The 22,158-nt window shown below is 36.4% G+C and overlaps 1 non-coding gene and 1 pseudogene across 1 annotated transcript; both read right to left on the bottom strand.

Annotated features, from left to right (window-relative positions):
- Positions 1-17,880: 17,880 nt before the first annotated feature.
- Positions 17,881-19,523, bottom strand: LOC110747176 (putative UDP-rhamnose:rhamnosyltransferase 1 pseudogene; annotated as a pseudogene).
- Positions 19,524-20,338: 815 nt separating this feature from the next.
- Positions 20,339-20,441, bottom strand: LOC148293641 (U6 spliceosomal RNA). The gene has a single exon (XR_015836939.1). It is a non-coding gene; the product is annotated as a U6 spliceosomal RNA (small nuclear RNA).
- Positions 20,442-22,158: the final 1,717 nt, after the last annotated feature.

The raw sequence follows: 22,158 nt of genomic DNA, 5'->3' as shown, positions 1-22,158 counted from the left end.
TGCTTTAGAAAAATTTCGTTCTTACCTTGTTGGTTCTAAAGTAATTGTTTATTCTGACCATGCAGCTCTTAGATACTTGCTCACTAAGAAGGATGCCAAACCACGCTTGATTAGATGGATTCTCTTGCTGCAAGAATTCGATTTGGAGATTCGAGATAAGAAGGGATGTGAGAATGTGGTAGCTGATCATTTGAGCAGAATTGTGGTTGAAGAAAAAGGAGCAGCTATGCTACCCTTGAATGAGACTTTCCCTGATGAACAACTATATGCTGCCCAAGTCAAAGAGCCATGGTATGCTGATTTTGTTAATTATCTTGCTTGTGGTGTTCTTAGAAATGATCTAACTTCTCATGACAAGAAGAAGTTCTTTTCCATGGTGAAACATTATGTCTGGGATGAACCTTTCTTATTCAAGCATTGCCCGGATCAACTCATCAGAAGATGTGTTCCAGAAGAAGAGCAAGAAAGCATACTTAGGCATAGCCACGAATTGGCTTGTGGAGGTCACTTTGGAGCTAAGAAAACAGCACTTAAAATTCTGCAATCTAGTTTCTTTTGGCCCACTCTATTCAAAGATGCGTTTAATTTTTGTGTTAAGTGTGATAGGTGCCAAAGGATGGGGAACATAAGTCGCAGGAATGAAATGCCATTGAATAACATACTTGTTGTGGAGCTCTTCGATGTGTGGGGTATTGATTTCATGGGACCATTCCCATCTTCCTTTGGTTATACTTACATACTTGTTGCTGTTGATTATGTGTCTAAATGGGTGGAAGCCATAGCCACCAAAACCAATGATTATAAGGTGGTGCTGAAGTTCTTGAAGGATAATATTTTCACAAGGTTTGGTACTCCAAGGGCTGTCATTAGTGATGGAGGCAGCCACTTCTGTAACAAGCCATTCGAAGCACTCATGAAAAAGTACAACATCACCCATCGAGTCTCTACACCATATCATCCACAAACTTCTGGTCAAGTGGAAATAAGCAATAGAGAAATTAAGCACATCCTGGAGAAGGTGGTGAACAATACAAGGAAAGATTGGGCAGCCAAGCTCAATGATGCATTATGGGCTTATAGGACTGCATATAAGACTCCCATTGGAATGAGCTCTTATCGTCTTGTGTTTGGGAAAGCTTGTCACTTGCCAATGGAGCTTGAACACAATGCTTTTTGGGCCATCAAGAAGTTGAATTTTGATCTAGACAAGGCAGGCCATGCAAGAAAGTTTCAGCTCAATGAATTGGAAGAAATTAGACATGAGTCTTATGAGAATGCAAAGCTTTATAAAGAACGAACCAAGAGTTACCATGACAGAAACCTTCAACGGAAAGAGTTCTCCAAAGGTATGTCAGTTCTTTTGTTTAACTCACGTTTGCGTCTTTTTCCAGGAAAATTGAAGTCTAGATGGCAAGGCCCATTCACCGTGGTCAATGTTTCTCCCTATGGAGCTGTGGAGATTCAAAACCCTAAAGATGGCTCGACTTTCAAAGTAAATGGACAACGTTTAAAGCCATTCTATGAGGGAGTTTCAGCTGGCATCCAAACTGGCCATGTGGTAGATCAACTTCCCTTCGTACCATCAACTTAGCTGATTGCACAATGTCTTGCCAAGACAGTAACTAAGGCGCTTCTTGGGAGGCAACCCATGTGTTCAAGAAGAAGGTGCTTGGTAGCAATCGACCTAATTGCATCAAGGGGAAGCATTTCAATCCTTTCTCTTTACTTGTTTTGTTTTTATTTTAGTCATTTTAAGTTTCTGTTCCTTTTTATAAATAAATAAATTTAAAAAAAAAAAAAATTTCATATAAGCTAACTTTTGGTAACCCCAGTGAGCACCTCCGTCAATACAGTGTCTAGGAGTTCTTTAGGCGACACCTTCGGTGTCTAAGAAGTTTGGGTTTTAAGCGGGACCATTGTGACCCCTCCAACCTTCCCGGATCCCCTGGCTGTGTTTTCTGAGGCCCTTAACTGGTCATCCGTGAGTTGCTTATATATTCTTTTTCTTTTTTTTCTTTTTTTCCTAAACCTTCTTCTAAACTTTTCCTTTTATCATTTGTTTGTTCTCAATCATCTTTTGTATGCTTTCACATTGAGGACAATGTTCAATTCAGGTCTGGGGGGAAGGTTTTCAATTTCAATTTTCTTATCCATTTGTGTTTTCAATTTTCGTTCTCTTGTCACTTTTTATTTTTTATTTTTTTATTTTTTTTAAGAATGTCATACAATCAATGCTATGGAGCTGCTATTTGAGGTTTTCATATCAGAATTTTGCACTTCACAAAGCTTTTGCTCTTAGAATTCTGGTGGCTAAAGTACCATGCTCAAATTCTTGAAGGAAAATAGTGGAGACTACCCTAGTGAGATATATCGAGCCTAATTGCTTTCTTGAGAGGGTTTAAAGTGTTCTATTTCTCATCCATACTTATTTTCTTCAATTCACTCTAATTGATCTCATCATTTCATTTTGATTGAATACTAAGGATGATTCTCTTTTGCAGATATCATGTGCTTGCTCTCATTCATGAATGAACTCATTGAAGTGATGCTAGGCTATGTGTGTATAACTATTCTATGTGCTTTCTTTTCACCCTACCCATATGTGTGTTCCATTAGCCCTCTTGAAGCCAAACACTTAAAGCCTTTTTCTTCTATCACCCTCATCATTTCCCTACCTTTGTATCCCAATCTGAGATACTTGACCTATTGTAGCCATACCCTATAGCTTAGAAATATACTAAGGTGTGCCAAGATAAAGTTTGAAGCAAGGAAGTTGCTGCCATGTGCCTAAATGAAAGATGATGTGAATCTGTGCAATGAAGTTAAAGAAGAAGCAGATCAAATCAGCAAATAAGAAAGATAAAGAGAAAGTGTGTCGATTTGATCTAAGTGTGAAATATAAGGTCTATGCCAGGTGGTACCATGAAGTTTGCAGCCATGCCATTATAAATCAATGATACCTTGCAGATCAATGAAGAATACAACCTTGGTATGTTCTTAAGTTACTTGTTTTTCCTTCCAATTCTTCCATTTCCCCTAACCTTAGCCTTTCATTACAACCTTGTGAAAGACCTAGCTGATCTTTGAGGATGTATTCATGGGTGCTGGTAAGTATGTGTGTATCTCTATTCATAGTATTTAATTCCTTTCATGAGATCTAACCAAATTTGTGCTTCTATTTCATACACTCACTTATGCTTTCTTGAGAGAATTAAACCTTAGGTTCTGAATGATTGAGTGTTATCTGTGAGAATTAGAGTCGAAGCATGTTCTCTATTCAAGGTTTGAGTGTGCTTGCTTTGAAACCGTGTGCCTTTGAGCTATAGCTTCCACTTGTACACACTGATTGATCACATATCTTGGCAACTCTATGGTGTTGGAGGTATGACTAAAGTTTTCTTTCATTTTCATTAGTTGATTTCAAAGTTTTTTTTTTCTAACCACTTTGTTTTGTAGACTCAGTAAAGCGTTTGTGGGTATCGTATCTGTTAAACCCTCAGGAGACACAACTCCTCCTACTAGGGATGCCTAGAGGTTTAAAGGCTTGTTGCATACGCTCAATGCAATCGAGTTACCTACGAAAGTGGTCTAGTTAACTTCTTGTTTTGTTTTTACCTTTGTTTTTCTTTTGTTTTGCTCGAGGACTAGCAAAATCTAGGTTTGGGGGTGTGTTAAGCTCATAATTTCATACATATACATGCCCAATTTACTTACTTCTTTTGCTTAGTTTCCTATAATTCTGAGTTATTTGCCTCTATTTGTGTGTTTTGTAGGCCAATAGAGTAAGAGAGCATAATTCATGCAATTCAAGCATGTTTAGGCCTGATTTGGATGAATGGAAGAAGAGCTTAAAGACAAACTCATTTTGGCCACAGCCCCCTGCCAGTCCAGTTCCGTAGGTCATATTGCAAGCTTTGTTTCAGTAACCTACACAGCTCGTATGAGGCAGAATTCTTCATGACAGTTGTTGCAATGGGTGTGTACTATAACATATCCAAAATTCATCCCCATTGGATAAATCTGGAGTCCGTTACCTAGCAAACACAGAACCATGCTCAGGATGGATTTTGTCAGCGAGCAAAACGAGTTAGCAATTTGTTTTGGCCTTAACTTCTTCATCCGAGCTTGGATTGGGCCAATACTTGTGTGGTTGGATCAAACACATTCTGAACTTCACAATACACATCTTAAAGTCATCATTTGATTCATCCTAGCCCAATTCGTAAGCCCAAGAAGTTGCTGGTCATGCTGACATGAGGATGAGCTGGTTGGAAGCTTGGTCATGGTGAGCTAGGCATGAGCTATTGTAGCTAGTTGGAAGCTTGGTCATGGTGACATGAAGATGAGCTAGGGCTGCTGGTGGGATTTATTGGTGAAGTGCATCAACCAATTCAGATTTTATAATGCAAGTGTTGTATGCATTAGTGAAGTGCATCAACCAATTCATCTTTTATAATGCAAGTGTTGTATGCATTAGCCATATTGAATTCAGATTTATCACTCCCCTCTCCCTATAAATACCACATCCATTCCACATTCAAGACACAACAAATCCTGGGATTCACAACCCCACAATTCACTCCAGCCATCCTCAAACACTCTCAAAATCCCAAACACTCCAACAATCACCAAAACAACTCCAGCAAACCTCTCTTCCATTTCCCTACGAATTTCATCTTCCTTAGCCATCACCACTCACTCAAACTCATCCCAAATCACCTCCATATCCTTCATACATCTTTCTAGAAGTGGGGAAGCTCTTGGAGAAGCATTAGAAGTGGAGAAGCACTTGGAGAAGCCTTGGACACCACAAGAACTTCAGAAAAAGGGTTTTTCTACTCTTATTGCATTCATTATGTTTTCTCATTTCTGTTCAAGTCTCTTTTCCATTATGAGTAGCTAAATCCATAACTAGGGCTTTGATGTAACCTAACATGAATATTCTGGGTTTATAAGTTTGGAGTTTCAAGTTTGATTCATGATTCATGTTCTTATTCATTATGCTTATAAGTTAACATGCTTGTTTGAATGATTGATCACCATTAGAACTTGTTTGTTAACTATCTTGGTTTGAATTAAGAGTATACACCATGCTTTAATTCGAATTGAACTATGAATAGGAAGAGTATGTATGGACATTCGACAACAGGGATTAGATACATACTTGGTTGTTTAAAATGTTCTTCTATGCTTAATGGGTTCCTAATGCTTAATTTTAGGTTAGACAACAAATGATCAAATTAGGGAATTAGGAACACAAGGTTAGGACCAAACACCATGGCCTAATCATACTTTAGCTAGAATCAATCTTTGAATCTGAATTAGACTTGTTACTTGAATCTTTATAACCCAGAATTGAATTGTTATGGTGATTCGAATGCCCTAGTCTCAAAATCTGTTTTCCAACTCTTAAAACCACTCTTTGTTACATTTGTTTACTTGTTTTTGTTTGCAATTTCATTTTGCTTCTTTTGTTCAACAATCACAACCACTCTTGTTTTAAATTCTGTTTTAGACATAACCTCCTACTTTCTTGAATTTGGTAATCTAAGTACATAACTAGTTTTAACTTCTCAGTCTTCGTGGGTACGACCTCGTACTTGTCTTGCTATACTACTAATTGCCCCGTACAATTGCGAGTTAACATAATATTAACAACAAACCCCACGGCTGTGCTGTTACCAAGGTGAATGAGTTTATTCTTGCCCACCCTCGACGCTGGAATGTCAGCCTTCTATCTAACCTCCTTTACCCCCCCGATGTGGATGTGATTCGAACTATTCCGCTGAGCTTTCATCATAGGGACGACGCCCTTATCTGGCATTTTGACAAAAAAGGTCAGTTTACTGTCAAAAGTGCTTACAAGGTAGCCCGTATGGTTCTTGATCCCAGGACCGTGGCGTCATCATCAACTGAAAATGGTTTTAGTAAAGGGTGGACTGCTCTTTGGAAGGCAAAGATTCCAGGCAAAATCAAATTGTTTTGGTGGAGAGCATGCAATGGCATCCTACCAACTAAGGACAACTTGTGGAAACGAAAGATACACTTGGATACTTGCTGTGACTTATGTGGGGCTGAAATGGAGTCTACTTTGCATGTGTTATGGCACTGCCCATTCGCAAGAGGGGTCTGGGCCTGTGCTTCAATTGGCAGCGGTGGTATCTCTCGACAATTCCATCATGTGCATGATTGGGTCCTCTCATGTATTGACCTTTTATCCCATGCTGATTTGGACCTCTTTTTTGTTACTGGTTGGGCAATCTGGGAGGCTCGAAATGGCAAGCTTTGGAATAATCTAACACCCAAACCAGAATTCACAAGCTCTAGCGCTGCTGTTCGTCTACATGATTTTGTTCGTGCTCGCCCACAGGGGGCTGCTCTTAGCCGGGGTAGTACTGTGCCTCAGAACTGGACAAAACCATGCACAGGAAGTCTAAAAATTAATGTGGATGGCTCTTGGACAGCAGGTAATACAGATGGAGGTGTGGGAATCGTGGTGCGTGATTCTAATGGCAAGTTTGTTGTAGGAAGAGCTCTGCATGTGGACAATGTTTTCTCAGCTCTACAGGTTGAAGCAATGGCAGCTCGTGAAGGAGCAATTTTGGCGGTGGAAGGGGATTTTAATAATGTAATTTTTGAGAGTGATTCTCTCCAGATCGTGTCAGCAATCCGAAGTCCTTCTGTTGATAGGTCCTCTGTGGGCCCAGTGGTGGAAGATACTAAGGCACTGCTAACCCAGATCACTGGGGATGGTTTTACCCATATCCGCCGGGTTGCAAATGGAGCGGCTCATCGTCTGGCGCGTTATGCTTCCCATATTGGAACTATGGCTACTTGGTTTGAAGAACCGCCAGATCTTCTAGTTGATATCCTATATGAGGAGTGTAACTTGTAGTTTTTTACGGCCATGCTCCTAGGGGGACGGGGGGGGGACTCTATCGGAGGCAAGGTTCCTTCTCCCGCTTGCGGTCGAGGAGGTAGGCTACTTCGTAGCTGATGACCACTACGCTTCGTTTGGTGTAGAGTACTCGCCTAATCCTCTAGGGTTTGTGCCTGATTTTTGTACTTGTTACCCCTTTTTTCCTATTCAATAAAACACTATCGCCCTTGTGTTTCAAAAAGAAAATATATCAAATACCAATTTTACATGGTATCAGAGTGGTACCCTGGCTCTGCATCTACGCCCATCTCATCCAAGGTCAATATATGCATGTGATAATATCTTGTTGAGATGATATAAATATAATTATTAACGAATAAATTTGTATGGAAATACGTATTAATTGTCTCGTATCATATTTAGTGAATATACTTTATGACATGTGTATTTTAAATCATGAATTGAGAAAGTTATATGATAAAATGAATGGATATAAGATCAACTAGTCCTTCCTAATCAATCTAATTTTTTTTTAAAAAAAAACAGAATTTGGATTAGTTTTTCACTCATGTGAGTGGTGATGAATTGACGATGAATTGAATGGTTTAAATAAATAAAAAATTCTCTAAATATATGATATGTCTATAATCTATGTTAGAACTACAAAAGAAATCTTGTTCTTGACTCATGGGTCCTAGTTATAATAAGAAGGAGGAAACGACACTCAAGTATCAACCGTCAGGTTTAAAACGAATTCTGCCTATAGGTAATCAGTGGGTAGTGGCTGATTTTCTAGTAGATATATCTCACCAATTCTTGAAAGCCATAATTTAAAAAATAACTGGAAGCGCAAATATATGGAAAAAAAATTCCCTGATGAGAAATGGACCCAAAGCATGATTTTGGGCTGATATATAATAGTTATAAAGAAAATTCTCTTTATAAAAGTTGATACTGCGATTGAATGCGCTTCCAGTAGGTCAACGGCAACATTAACTTTATAATAAAATCTTTAGAAAAGAGGCAATGCAAACAGGTTAAGTTAAAGCTCAATTCGCTAATTTAAGATAAATAAATTTAGAAAAGAGGCAACATTAACTTTCGGTTTCAAATTTAAGATAAATTTCAAAAATCAAATTTAAGATAAATTTCAAATTTCAAATTTAAGATACATTTCAAAACTTGAATAATAGTAGAAAGAAGAATAAAATGTACGAGGATTTGGTGTTAAAAGTGAAGAGTATTGGTTGGTATTTATAGAAAAAAAAAAATTCCAGTATTTTTTTTAAAAAATTTTGATTTTTTTTCATTTTTTTTATTGCATAAAAATTGGCTGTCGTTGGATTTGAGGAAAAATTCTGATCAAACAACCTAGAACGTGACACATGGTAGAGTAGTACTATAGCGTTGCACTGTAGCGCTGACGTCATCGTGACGTCAGCTCTCCCTCTTTTTGGACCTGGGGCTGGACTTGCCCTCGGGCCAGCCCAGTTCGCTGGGTCCCACCTCCTGCCCGGGCTGCATTTTGCTGCTGGAAACATGTTTATGGCCCAAATCCCCCCAGCCCCCCCCCCTCCCCCCCCCAGCCTGACCTGCTGGAACTGCTCTCATGGAGGTCCTTATCTTGAAATAGCACACTATATTCTTTGGCTCCATCTCTGTAAGCCTTCCCTACCTCATCCACCACAAGCAAATTCAGAGACTCGGCCAATGATTTCCTACTAAACGATCCATCTTCTTCGTTTCTCGGAACTTCAATCCCAACCTTGTTGTCCCAAAACCTAGCAATTAGCCCTTGGTCATACAAGCAAGGCAGCATGAGAAGAGGACGTCCATATTGAATTCCCTCTATCAATGAACTCGCCCCGCAATGAGTCAAAAACCCTCCAATTGCAATAGTTGATTTTTAAGAAAAAAAAACATTTAGAGCATCCGCAATGGTTGTTCAATAGTTCAATGCAATAATTCAATAAATTGAACTTTTTTGGCATTCATTGAATTGAACTGCAGTTTTACTTGCAATGGTACAGTTCAATAGCTTCAGATCAATAGTTATATCTATTTACACATTTTTTTTACATACTCAAATAAAATAAAAGGGATAAATTTAATAACACTAAAAATTGTACCATTGCACTATTCTCAAAGAGCTTTAAAAAGAGAGCAATTTTTAATATATTTGGAAAAAAAAATTAATTGATGTATTTTGTATATTGCATTGAACTATTGACCAACCATTGCGAATGCTATTAACAATAGAATGCATTAATTGTTGTATATTTTTTCAATTTTTTATTGGTATGTGGGTCCCATAATTAGCCTATTGATAAACCCTCTATTGCAATTGCATCTATTGAAATGAACTAAATCACACCATTGCAAGTGAGATTTTACTGTTTTCAGTTTCATGCAATAAAATTGCATTGATCTTAACCATTACAGTCATATGCTTACCATATAGTGATTATTTTGACTGTTTATTGAAAATAACTTGTTGATTTATACTCTTATTTGATTACTACTTGATTAAATGTTTTCCTATAAATCACTCAAACATATGGAAGAATTAAAAAAAAAAACCAAAAAAAGAGATAAATCACTCAATTAAGTATCTCTTCTTTGTGTGGCGGTCCCTTAATCTTTCCATTTTTAGAAACTACATATTCATACCGTCTTTCTTTTCTTTTATAAAAAATTAAAAAAAAAACCTAGCCAAATTACTACAGATGTTAAAGCACACACTCCCCCACCATTGAAAACCCATATCGCTTTCTATTTAACTCAAGAAAGCTTACAGAAACAAATCAAGTCCAAATACCATTATTTTCTAAAACAACTTGGAAAGTGTTTTCTATTGCCATGAGAATCAATTGATTGTGAAATGAAACTGGAGCCATGCGAATTTTCAACACAAACCCTAAACCCTAAGCTATCAATTTTGTTCGCCATGAAACATAACTCTGTGGCTCATAATTTAACTCGTTTTTCTTTGCGTGAGTGTTATTTATTTATTAGCTGGAGGATGGTCCTTTTTGGCCGACAAATATTAATTCTCCACACTATTCTGAGGTGATTTGATTTTGAATAAAGTTCACACGTTTGATAATTTTCTTTTAAAGAAAAAAGCTTGCTATATCTTGTTCAAATTATTATTAATAGATTGTCCAAAAAAATTATTATGGATAATCCTTTTCTGGTCTTCCGAGAGATGATCATATTGAGCAAAAAATTTGTTTACGGGAGATTCACTAATATACTCAATATAGGAGCCCAAATTATAAAAATACCCCATATGAAATGGACTTTAGAAACACACCCAAAACTCATTTATAACATAACAAAAAAGGCTTTTAACTTCTTTTAAATTACAAAACTGCCATTGATTTCTCAAAACAAACCCAACCCCAAAACATATAAACAAACCCAAAATACTCAATAGGACATCAAAGTAATTTAATAATCAAAATTAAATTCAATAGGGCCAATTGTCATTTTTTGAGTTTTTTTTGGGTTTGTTTATAGAAATTAAATGGTGTGAGGTTTATTTATAGTTTTAGTGCTAAGAATGGGTATTTGACTAAATATCTCATAACATTATTGATCACCATGGATTCCAATGACCAAAAGCTTCACATAGCAATAGGGGTGGGCACTCAAACCGGCAAACCGGAAATTCAAGCCGAACCGCATCGAACCAAACCAGAAAAAAACCGAGTTGACCAAAAAGTAAACAACCGGTCAAAAATTGAACCGGACCAATTTGGACCGGTTTTGGATCCGGTTTCATATCTTCAAAAACCGGATCGGGCCGAACCAAACCGGTCAAATTAAAAAATATATAATTTAAATATTTATTTATATTTAATGCTATATTTTTAATCTAATAACTAATATTTATTCAAGTTCAATTTCAAAATATCTCTCTTTTCTAACTTTAATGTTCCATGGCTATCCTTTGGCCACATGATCCCATACCTAGACCTGGCCAAGCTCATTGCCCAAAAAGGCCACCAAATCTCCTTCATCTCCACTCCAAGAAACATCGAACGTCTCCCATAGCTCCCTCTGAATCTCTCGTCTCTAATCACCTTTCTCAAGCTCCTGTTTCCTCGCGTAGACGACGACCTTCCTGAAGCCGTGGAAGCCACCACAGACATACCACATAACAAAGTCATGAACTTTTTATTTGAAAAATGAGTTATCTTTTGTAATAATTGATATATACACTAAAAGGGATAAATTTAATAACACTAAAAATTGTACCATTGCAATATTCTCAAAGAGATCTTTAAAAAGAAACCAATTTTTAATATATATATTTTTTTAAAAATTGATGTATTTTTTTATATTGCATTGAACTATTGAACAACCATTGCGGATGCATCTATTGCAATGAACTAAATCACACTATTGCAAGTGAGACTTTACTGTTTGAATTCAATTTCATGCAATAAAATTGCATTAATCCTAATCATTGCATATGCTCTTAATCATTTGCTTACCACATACTTTAACTCCTTTTTCTTGGCAAAAGTGTTATTTATTTATTAGCTGAAGGGTTGTCGTTTTTGGCCGACAAATATTAATTCTCCACACTAGTCTGAGGTGATTTGATTTTGAATAAAGTTCACACCTTTGATAATTTTATTTTAAAGCAAAAAGCTTGCTAAATTGTTGAAATTATAATCCTTTTGGCCCCGTTTGGTGGGCTGGACTGGATGAGACTTTTTCAATTAAAATGGACATGGGTCTAGTCTTTCCACCAGTCTTTTGTTTGGTGGGCTTAATTGTATCACACACTGGCTAGGACTTAAATTTTTATTTAGGTTATGAATCCAGCACACGCTGGATATCAAAACCCACGTCGAGACATGGTTTCAAAGACTACCTCGCTTCGTTTCATCTCCTCCACGTCCTCTCCTCAGAGTCGTCTCCTCAGCGTCGTCTCACTCAGCCACTTCGAGTCGTCTCTGCTCTCTTTCCTCTCCTCTCTCCTCTCTCATCTCTCATCTCTCATCTCTCATCTCTTCTCTCTTCTGATTTTTCTTTTTGAAAAACTGATTTCTCTATTTGTTATCCATATTTTTCTGGGTTAGATATTGAGTGCTGTAGTTTTTTGGGTTTGATTTCTTTTGATACCTTTCATTGAAGATCTTTCAGATCTGTTCCCATCCAAAATTTGCATAATTTTTTTTTTGAATGTTGTTTTTAGTTTGTATTTTCTATGATCTGAAAGTTATACCGTAGATTTTTTTTCTTTTGTTTCAAATTACCATTTTGGTTTTGGTCTACAATCTTTTCTCTTGTATAATAATAAAGATAGATTTTCTTATACTGAATGATCTGCTTAGTAAAAAATATGAATTTTGGGGGTTTACTATTTTGATATTGCTCCAGCTAGTGTGGGTTGATTCCTTTATGCTGGATGATCTGCTTGGTATTAGTAGAGCTCGTCTTGCTGGATGATCTGTTGTTGGGGTTTACCGCTTGTTCTTGCCAAAAAGAAAAGATGAAGTTTATCTGATGAAGAGAAATTTTAGATTAGAAAAAAAACAAAAAAAGATACTGAAAGAAGAGGAAAAAAGATTTTGAAGAAAAAAAAAGTAAGGCATTGATGCAAAAACAGGAATTTTGCATTTGATTGTTGTTAATCTATATATATAAAGCAAAAGGCAGAGAATAGTGAAACATTCAAAATACCATAAAATGCCCTTGATTAATGCAAACATTTAGAATTGAAATTATGGCTTATTATCACAAAAGGTCCCTAAAGTTTACGAAACTATCAGATTGCATCCTTAATGGTTTTTTGTGTCATTGGTGGTCCTCAAGGTTAGCATGTGTAATCACAAATGGTCCCTGCAGTTAGGTTCCGTAAAAAACTCCGTTAGTTTGCTGATGTGGCATATATATATATATCACAAAACATCCCTGAGGTTTACACATCTATCACAAATGGTCCCTGCAATTTTTTTTAATTTTTTTCATTTAAAATTCATAAAATTTTGGTTTTCTTTTTTAAATCTTATGAATTTTAAATTATTTTAAAATATACATTGTATTTTAAATACACATGACACTATATTATTTTAGATGTGGGTTCCACATATATGCCACATCAACAAACTAATGGAGTTTTTAAAAATTAATTTAAAATTCATAAAATTTAAAAATGAAAAAAATCAAGGGTTTAGGGTTTATAAATGGTCCTCAAGGTTAAAATCCTTATATAAATGGTTTTTTCATTTTTAAATTTTATGAATTTTAGATTATTTTTTAAAAAAACTTCATTAGTTTGTTGGTGTGGCATATATGTGGAGCCCTCATCTTCAAAAATATAGTATCATATGTATTTAAAATACAATATATATTTTTAAATATTATATAAAACAAAAACAAAATTTTATGAATTTTAAATTAAAAAATTTAAAAAATTTGCAGGGACCATTTGTGATAGATGTGTTAACATCAGGGATGTTTTGTGATATGTATATATGCCACATCAGCAAATTAACGTAGTTTTTGACGGAACCTAATGGCAGGGACCATTTGTGATCACACATACTAACCTTGAGGACCATAAGTGACACAAAAAAACATTAAGGATGCAATCTGATAGTTTCGTAAACCTTAGAGACCTTTTGTGATAATAAGCCTTGAAATTATTAATTAAATGAGGATAATATGGTAAATTCACACTTTTTCATATTTAAAAATTTTAAAATTAAAAGAAAAATCAAATAATGGCCTATTTTTATGGAACACAACTACCCATTATATGTTTTAATTCTAAAATAAATTTTAATTTTTTTAAAATAAAAAGCCTCTCACAGGCACGGAAGTGCGTGCGAAGAGACTAGTACAAAAATAAAATAAAATATTGATTTAGTAAAAAAAAAAGTTAATTTTAGTCTATTGTTTGGTGCAAAAATGAATATGACTGGATTCAAAGTCTAGCCAGCCCAATTCAATGCTTCAGCCCATCCTAATCAGTCCAACCCAGCCCATCAAACGGGGCCTTTAGGCCTTGTTTCGTAGGCCTCACTAGACTGGACTGGACAAAATTAGAGCTGGCAAACGGGTCGTTTTAGCGGGTTCCGAGTCGTTAACGGGTTAACCCGTTTTCTTAATAGGTTGACACGAACACGACCCGTTAAGTTAACAGGTGACAAATACTAGACCCAAACACGACCCGTTACAATTCGCGAATATCCAACACGACCCGTTAACCCGTTAAGAATAAACCAGAAAAAAAAAAAAAAAAAAAAAAAAAAACTATCACAGCTTCTCTACCAACATGCATTCTCTGTCTTTTTTCCCCCAAACCCCAACCCTAACTTTTCTTCCCTCTTTCCCTCTTCATTTCAGTCCTCTCACCCCAAAACAGTATATATCTCTCTCTCACAGATATCTTAAAAACTCAACAACTACATAAATTGAGGAAGAAAGAAAATTCAAAATTAACTGAGAGAACCAAAACCAACAACTCTAGAATCAATCACCCTCTGTGGACCGACCCAGATATCTCCTCCTTGATCCTTGGTGGCTGGGTTGGCGGAACCTATTGAGTGGAGAGAAGAAGAGCAGAAGAGAATCTTGACAAAAAGATAGCAGAAGAGAAAAAGAGAAGAACAGAACAGAAGAGAAGAACGAGAGGAAGAAGAAAAGGAAAAGGGGAAAGAAGAAAAAGACAAAGGGAATGTTTACGTATCAGTAATGGAGAAAGTAAGGAATCAGAGAATTTAGGAATCGGGGAACTACTGAATCGGTATGGGAAGAATCATTTCCATTAAGCTGTTTACTAAACATATGGAATTTGCAAAGGAATGGGGTTGATTCCCATTGTTATTGTTTACTAATTTTCATGAATAAGAATCCAAATTAATTTGATTACTAAAATCCCCTGCACATTTTCACCACAGCACATATATAATTCTCAAATTGGCTAAGGAGACCAAACTAATCCTGCAACAAAACAGTAAGGCGGTCTAAACATGAGGAATATATATGCGACAACAAGAGCCCAGTTCAATGATAATGTTAATAACATCTCTGTCTAGAACCAATTTCAAACAAAAAAATAAACTCCAATAAATATATATCTTTCACCTACGTAAGTAGTAAACAATCAAATAATAATAACCTACATAATATCATGCGATTAATAATATCTTTATACTACCAAAAAAAAAAAAAGATTAATAATCTCCACAAAAGTCTTTATCCATGACCGTACTTTGTTTTGTGATGAATGTGAAGACAGAAGATAGAAGAAGAAGAAGAAGACAGATAGATAGAATGACTTACATAGCACAAGGCATTGCTACTGCTTCTGGGAGGTTGTGTCTGTAAAGCTAACGTGAAAAAAAAGTTGGAGCGTCTTGGAATTTCTTGGCGTGAGTTTTTATTTATTTTTTTACGGTTTGGGGTGTTTTGGAATTATGGTAAAGTGATAAGGGTATTTTTGGAAGTTAATAAGAGAAAACATGAATGGGAATCGTATCGACTACTCCCCCCTAGTTGATCTGATACCTAGTTTTGAGGGGATGTGATTACGGATTTTGAGGTGGAGCCCACTTATTTTTTCATTCCTGATTGCAAGTAAACGCAGGGGAAGTCAGGAATCGAAATCATTCCCTTTCCTCCCATACCCATTACTGATACGTAAACATGCCCAAAAAGTAAAGAAGAAAAAGACACGGAAAGAAGAAAGAAAAGAAAAATATTTTGCAAAATTACAAAATTAACCTCCTTAACGGGTGGTAACGGGTTAACCCGTTTTCAACCCGAAACGACCCGTTAGCTTAACGGGTGGCTAACGGGTTCACCCGTTTTCAACCCGACTCAATAAGCTCAACCCAAATACTGATAATTTCGTGCGAATTCGTGTCGTGTTAACGGGTCGTGTGCAATATTGCCAGGTCTAGACAAAATAATACTTAAAACCCATATTTGGTTGAAGACTGGACTAACTTAAATGAGACTATATAGCCCAAACAGTAAAAAAACGGCTCAGTCGCCCTTCTAATATAGTGCGGCTGAAAATTGGTTCGCAGAATAGTGCTCTCGCTGAATAGAACAAGCGAATTCGACACAAAGCAATAGTGAATTTCTTGTTTCTGATGATGCTTTCAGGCCACTTGAAATTACCGAGCCTATGAATGCTGTCATCAACCAATTGAACGACTCTGTTTTTACTTGAAGTGGGCTTTGTCGGTTTTCAATCGTGGATATCAGCGACATCGCAAATTCCCGAATCCAAATGCACGAAAGGTTTGCTTGTTTCTTTGTCTTATTTTGTTGCCATTATTGCTGGTTCGGGGTCCATTGGTTTTGTTCATAAGATTCATAGGTTTCAATCTTTGAAGAATTGGGTTTGGGGCTTAATGCTTCTGGTGTTGGGCAAAAGTCCATAGCACAACATGCACTCCAACTGTTTGCTAAAATGTGGCACTCAGTTGGGTTATGCAATGGGGTGGTAATGCAATTCTTGATTTTGATCTTGGCTACCACATGGGCATTCGAGACAAAGGTAGTGGTGAGTTTCTCAAGAGTTGCTTCATTGGAGGACTAATGCCATGCTTAGTCATTGGTTTGGCACCAAAACATGCCAAATTTTAGTCTTTTTTGCGGTTGTGTTGAGTAGTCTAGCTTATCTATTAGATAACGTGTCCCCTTTTTTTTGTGGTTGTGTTGAGTAGTCATCGGTTCGTCACATTACATTAGTCATATATGTGATATGAATCATACACTCTGTGCTTTTGAACATTCAAATTGAGATAGATGTTTTTTGTATGTCTGCAATTGACATTGACTTTTAAGCCTTACATGAGTTTGTTGATTTTGATTTTTTGATCTCTTACAATCCGAATTCAGGTGTTTTTAGATGGAGTGGAAATCCAAAGAAATGTAGACCTCACTGAAGATCAAAGCAATAAGAAGTAAAGTTTTATCTTGTTATGTTCAGTATTCAATTACTTTTCGTGGACGGTCATCATTGGCTAGGTTTCTAATTTATATTGTTAGCTTTGCCTGATGAAATGTAATCACATACTTAAGATAGATTTTTTAATTTTTTTTTCACTTTGGTAGGTGGCTTTTTGTGATTGAAGAAGAGATCAAGGGCTTGCATTGCTTGCACTTATATTTTGACAATGAATGAAACTTTTGGATCATGACTTCTTAAGATAACTAGCAAAATACTAGACTTATGCTAGTTACAATTAGGCCCAAGAATTAGTAGTTTGTAAGGACAAATGAGAGTAAATATGTATTCCACTTATACTGTGAAATGAAATTTTCCTACATGGGTATTGATTTTTATTATTTATTCTTGAATGGGTGTTGAAATTTACATATATAATGGCATTCAAAAATTGCTATGAATGGGCTTGATGGCATTTTTGGAATGCTTTCTTTGTTGATTTGTTAGGACTTTGTGGAGAAATTCTAACTTTGAATCTACATGTAAATTTGGTATCTAGAAAGTATGTTCATAGTTTTAAGATCTTATTAAATTACATTTAATTATCTAAAAATTATTATATTTAATTATTTAAATAATTATTTTTTAGTCCGACACAGCACCAAACATAGGTCTTCACTATTTTGACACTCCAGCTTCTTAGTCCGACGCAGCACCAAACGTAGATCAGTACTTAATCCAGCTTAGGCCAATCCAAATTGTTGAAATTATAATCCTTTTATGGTGTTCCAGCAGATGATCATATTGAGCAAAAAATATGTTTACGCCGCCAAAAATAAAAAAAATAAAAATCTTATTAGCTTTAAAGGAGCAATTATTTGAGCCCTAATAATTGTATCGTGCTGGTCTTCGTACGTCCTTCATAATTGCAAACGACAAAAGACTTTATATAGATTGATACTTTGTTTCCCAACGACCCCTCTGAGTGGATGTATAGTTATTACACTATTTTCTTTTGTGCTCTTCGAGCTTAAAGGCACATAGGCAAACTTTTCTTAAGTAATTGCATACATAATAATAGTTATAAAGAAAATTCTCTTTATTCAAGTTGATACAGCGATTCATGAAAGCACTTTCAGTAGGTCAAAGATCGACAACAACATTAACTTTATTGGGAAAAGCTTCTAAACTAGTATTCAAACCTCATGCATGTGCACATGGTTTTCCAAATACTCCACACATTTGTCCATGTATCTATCATGGAGGTCCTTATCTTTGAATACCTCACCATGTTCTTTGGCTCCATCTCTGTAAGCCTTCCCTTCCTCATCCACCACAACCAAATTCAGAGAGTCGGCCAACGATTTCTTGGTAAACGATCCATCTTCTTCGTTTCTTGGAACTTCAATTCCAATCTTCTTGTCCCAGAACCTAGCAATTAGCCCTTGGTCATACAAGAAGGGCAACATGATAAGAGGACGTCCATATTGGAGTGCCTCTATGAGTGAACTCCAACCGCAATGAGTCAAAAACCCCCCAATTGAGTCGTGAGCCAATATCTTGGTTTGAGGTGCCCAAGTTGTCCAAACCAGTCCACGACCCTTGGTTCGCTCCTCGAACCCATCTGGTAGCTTCACCGAGTCACTGTCTCCTGACCAACTAGGTGTCCTTAGGACCCAAAAAAAGGGCAACCCAGATAGCTCCAATCCAAGAGCCAACTCGGTGAAGTCTTCTTGGCTTAAGTTAAGCTCACTTCCAAGGGCAATGTAAACTACAGTTCCATTCTCTTGTTTGTCCAACCACTGATAAATTCTAGACCAGTCTTCTTTGTCTTCTCTAGTTTGAACCAAAGGTAGCAATAAGCCTGTTGGAAGCACAGGTTTTTGTTGAAGCTCTTGTAGCAAATCGAGCCACTCCCCCTCAGTCTCTCTACAACTTCGAATAAAATAGACTTGGCAACCTTGGACTGTTGACGTCACACGAAACCAATCCGAAACGCTGGAAGCGTTTTGTTTCATAGTGTCAAACAGGTTCTTGGCCTCAAAAGACTTTAAAACCATATTTGAAGGAAAAGGAATCCAGTCAGCAGGGACAGTAAATTGCTCTGGTAGTGTTCTAACACCATAGCGATCTAGTCCCTGCGGTGATGTTGGTCCATAGAAACATAGGGAGGACGCGTTGAAAATACTGAAATGTGCTAGTGAAATGCCTAGGCTAGAAGCTATAGGTGGTAACCAGTAAGGGGCAAAGTCGTGAATAATCCAATCCGGCTTATGAGTTTGTAGGAAATTGGAAATACCTTGTTCGAGTCCATCATGAGCTATTTTGAGGTATGGGATTATGTGGTATGGCACGTCCATAGTGGCCTCTGCATTCTCCGGCAGATTTTCGACATATGGCAGCTGGATCTGCACAAAATTGATCAAAGGGGTTAAGTGTTGAGGGATTTTGGGGAGGCGTTGGATGTTTCGTGGGGTGGATATGAAGGAAACTTTGTGACCTCTACGAGCTACGTGCTTGGCAACCTCAAAAAATGGAATTATGTGACCAAAGGCTAGCCATGGAAACAAGGCTATGTGAAGCTTCTTAGGCTCAGTTGTGGAGCTCATGGTGGTGGAGGTGCTCATATATTATGGTCGCAACTTGTAGGATATGATCATGCATTGATGAATTTGTAGGCCTGAGATGAGAGTCGTGTTGTCTTTCGTTACCTAACTTTTACCCTCCATTTAATACAATTTGTAGGCCTGACAAAACTCCATCAATAAAATATATAATTACTGTCACATTGATGAGTCAAGCACATGCCATCAACATTGTATGTCTTTGATTTTTCCTTTATATTGTGTAATACGACAACGAAGAAGACTTTTAAGATATGAAATAGCTGTAAATATTTGTTTCCTTGTCTAGATAGTCAACTGCTTTAATTTAGGACTAATAGAAGTTTATATCCTTGTATCATTAGAGTTGTAAACATACAGAAAATATATCAAATACCAATTTTACATGGTATCAGAGTGGTACCCTGGCTCTGCATCTACGCCCATCTCATCCTAGCCTACCATGGGCCATCAATTGCAGACCATAGCACCACACCTTACACTCGAGAAATGCAAACAGACTATTGCAACCGTAGGTAACGAAGGTGTATAAAATAAAATAAAATCATGAATTGAGAAAGCTATATGATAAAATGAATGGATATAAAATCAACTAGTCCTTCCTAATCAATCTAATTTCTAAAAAAATCATTCACATTGTATTTGCTGTCTTTATTTGAAGAATTAAAACTATATTGTCCGCTTTGGGCCCCCCTCTCTGCCCTCACGGTTTTGTTTCTGGGAGCTTACGAGTAACTTCCCAGTGGGTCACCCATCCTGGGATTGTTTTAGCCCCCAACTCGCTTAATTTCGGAGTTCCTATGACTCCGAAGCCAGTGAGCTCCCAAAAGGCCTCGTGCTAAATGGAGGCGCGCATGTGCATATAAGGCACATTACCCCTTCTCCGTTGGTCGATGTGGGATCTTACAATAAAATTTGGACCATTTCTCAATTTATGCGTGTCATCCTTGCGCAGGGGCCATGTTAATCTTCTCTGTATCGTTCCAATTTTATCGGATGTCTCTGGATTAACCCCCCCTATGCCATGAGATTCATTGATGGTGAAGTGAACCAGAGCCATGGAAATTTTTCTATGGGACCATAGCAATCAATTTTTTGGTCCCAATAAACTTAACTGCGTGGATCATAATTTAACTCATTTGTCTTTGCGTGAGTGTTATTTATTAGCTGGAGGGTGGTCCTTTTTGGCCCGCGAATTGTATTTCTCCACACTATTCAAAGGTGATAAATTTAATTTTCAAGAAAAAAGTTTGCTAAAAATATGTTTACACAGCAAAAAATAAAATAAAATAAAATAAAAATCTTATTAGCTTTAGAGGAGCAATTATTTGAGCCCTAATAATTGTACCTTGGTGGATGTATATATACAAGAGGACTAGGGATCTGACTCTACTCACAACAAGAACAAAAGCCCTAGATAACATTATTGATCACCATGGATTCCAATGATCAAAAGCTTCACATAGCAATGTTTCCATGGCTAGCCTTTGGCCATATGATCCCATACCTAGAGCTCGCCAAGCTCATTGCCCAAAAAGGCCACCAAAATCTCCTTCATCTCCACTCCAAGGTAACGAAGATGTATAAAAATAAATAAAATCATGAATTGAGAAAGCTATATGATAAAATGAATGGATATAAAATCAACTAGTCCTTCCTAATCAATCTAATTTCTATATATAAAAAAAACAGAATTGGATTAGTTTTTCAGTCATGTGAGTGATGATGAATTGAATGATTGTAGTTGTCAATTCTTAGTTAACCAAATTCACACGCTCACTTGAAGGCCTCTCAAACTCAATTAGCAACCAACTGACAACCGCTCTAGTCTTCTTCATCCATTCATTACGCAGTAGCTAAAGACAACTCATGATTTTAATTAGTTTTCTTATTAGTTAAGTTTTAGGATATTAATCAGGATATTATTTTCCTGATATGATTTTAATTAGTTTTCTTATTATTAGTTAAGTTTTAGGAATATTCTGGAACCCAAGGTTTCCTACGGTTTTAGGATTTCTTGGTTTTCTATTTAAGCCAACTCATGCCATTGTATTAATTAATTTATTTATATTATTAATCAAATTTAGAGATTTTCTATATTTTCTGGTGGATTTAAGTCACTGATGAATTTCAATTTATCTTTTCGGGTTTAGACGTTTGTCAATCCATAAATCCGTGCTTCCGTGCTACATCACTAGACCACCGAATGCTTCAAACAAGGTCAATATATGCATGTGATAATATCTTGTTGAGATGATATAAATATAATTATTAATGAATAAATTTGTATGGAAATACGTATTAATTGTCTCGTATCGTATTTAGTGAATATACTTTATGACATGTGTATTTTAAATCATGAATTGAGAAAGTTATATGATAAAATGAATGGATATAAGATCAACTAGTCCTTCCTAATCAATCTAATTTCTTAAAAAAAACAGAATTGGATTAGTTTTTCAGTCATGTGAGTGATGATGAATTGATGATGAATTGAATGGTTTAAATAAATAAAAAAATCTCTAAATATATGATATGTCTATAATCTTTGTTAGAACTACAAAAGAAATCTTGTTCTTGACTCATGGGTCCTAGTTATAAGAAGGAGGAAACGACACTCAAGTATTAACCGTCAGGTTTAAAACGAATTCTGCCTATATAGGTAATCAGTGGGTAGTGGCTGATTTTCTAGTAGATATATCTCACCAATTCTTGAAAGCCATAATTTA

Source organism: Prunus avium, chromosome 6 (genome assembly GCF_965620075.1).
Source record: "Prunus avium chromosome 6, drPruAviu1.hap1.1, whole genome shotgun sequence".
NCBI lineage: Eukaryota > Viridiplantae > Streptophyta > Magnoliopsida > Rosales > Rosaceae > Prunus > Prunus avium.
The sequence above is the reverse complement of the archived record's forward strand: the minus strand, read 5'-3'. Positions and strand labels throughout refer to the sequence as shown.